The following is a 2,031-nucleotide window of genomic DNA, read 5'->3' on the forward strand; positions in this document are numbered from 1 at the left end:
TCTGTTCAGAATTGTTTTGGGGGTGGGGGTGCATTAATGTACCTTCTCTAATTTTGCCAACAAAGTACACCCAGGTCTCTAGCCATGTATAACACTTGAACCAATGACTCACTATCCTGTTATGATCCACTTCCTCTGGGAGAAATTGATTGTCTTTGCTAGATCCTAGTCAAACAGCATGCTTGAGGAATTAGCCCTGGCAGGCAAACAATGTGGTCACCAACTATATATTTTAAATATCACTCCAGAAATCACACACCGAGGGCGGAATTTTCTGAGTCCGCTGGTGGCGGGCGTGATAGGTGGCATGCATGGTAAATTTGGCTGGACCCACCATACCACGGCGTGAAGGCAGGTCGCGATCTTCTGCACAGCCCGCCAATGGCGGGCCACATTTTCCTCCATTGGTTGGCGGGGAGCCATTTGTAATACATTGGCATATAACTAAAAGGCCATCCTGCCAGGCTCTTGGAACCCCACCATATTGTTCATCCAGGTCAGCGGGAAAGCACACCGATGTGTTTCACAACAGCAAGCAGGCGACGTGCACTTGACAGCCTTCACTTTGGGGGAACTGAGCTGAGTGAGCAGCAGCGTTCTCCACAGCTCTCCCATTGTTTACAGGCCTCAGGGACACTGGGGGGCTGGGGAAACTGATGCCTGGTCTCGGAGGTGACTGCTGAGGAGTGGAGGGGTGTCAGGGGGCAAGTGCTGACCAGCCTCAGAGGTGACTGCTGCTGGGAAGGACGAGTGTCAAGTGCTGCCCTGGCGCTGCATCCCGTGCACAGGCAATTGAGATGGGGGTTAGGGTATGCAAGGGAAGTGGCCATGCATTAAGAACACTTGTATAAACTGACGACGCCTCTGCAACTAAGACAGATCAGGTGCAGCCACAGTGATATGATTGGGGTCAGGCTCCTAGCCTGCCCGCCCATGCAAACAACGTGGGGGTACCAAAGGGCCACCAAGTGTTCCATGCCTTATCACCTTGCCCCCACCACCCACCCCCTCACCCCTCCCGGCACAGACTTTAAGTCCACCATCACTTTATTGAACTACGGAGCAGTTGGACTGGACATGTTGTACAATCTCCTCACTAATGCTGGCCATGTAGCAGTCACTGCTGGAGGTACTCACGGCCCCTTGCAATCTCAGCATCCTGCTTTGGACCAGTGTCCCCCCTGTTGCAGGTTGACAGGGCACTCATCTATGGCCATCCGAGGGGTGACCAGCACTCTCTGGGAAGCATTAAGGGGCAGTCACACAGGGCCAGGAAAGGTGCTAAGTACAGCCATGATAACCACGTCTCTCTCTCTTTCACGCTGCAGGAGGACCACATCAGGATCATGGATCCTGGTGACCTAGCTGTATGTTTGATGGCCTACAGAGGCCGTAGAAGATGGAGGAGAGGGCAACTGAGGCACCCAGTCACGCAAAGGTAGGAGCAGCAACTTCATGAAGAAGGGGCAGCAGGGGCTCCCGCAGAGCGACAGTGAGCTGTGGCTGGCTGGCGCCTGGAGACACCAGGGTCCATAGGTGCCGCCTGCCATTCCTGCAGACCACTGAGAACGAGTGTCGCCAACTACTGCGCGTGCCTAGGGACTTGGTGGCTCACATCTGCCACTTAATTGCAGGACTTGGCGCCAAGGGCACATAGAGGGCATCCACTGCCATTGGCTGTGAAAGTGACTGCAGCGCTTAATTTCTATGCCAGTGGATCGTTTCAGGGCTCCACAAGTGACCTCTGTGGGATTTCACAATCCGTCACCCACAAATGCACCCATGTGGTCATAGATACTATCTTCTCCTTAGCACACAAGTTTGTGCATTTCGCCTGGGACCGGGAAAGCCAGGATGCAAGAGCCATTGGATTCGCCCTGATCTCGGGATTCCCACGGGCGCAGGGTGTGATTGACTGCACTCATGTGGCACTCAGATCTCCATTGCTACATTCAGTGGACTTCATCAACCGCAAGGGCTTCTACTCACTGAACGTGCAGCTGGTATGTGAGTGACCACTAGAAACACATC

Source organism: Carcharodon carcharias, chromosome 19 (genome assembly GCF_017639515.1).
Source record: "Carcharodon carcharias isolate sCarCar2 chromosome 19, sCarCar2.pri, whole genome shotgun sequence".
NCBI classification, from domain to species: domain Eukaryota; kingdom Metazoa; phylum Chordata; class Chondrichthyes; order Lamniformes; family Lamnidae; genus Carcharodon; species Carcharodon carcharias.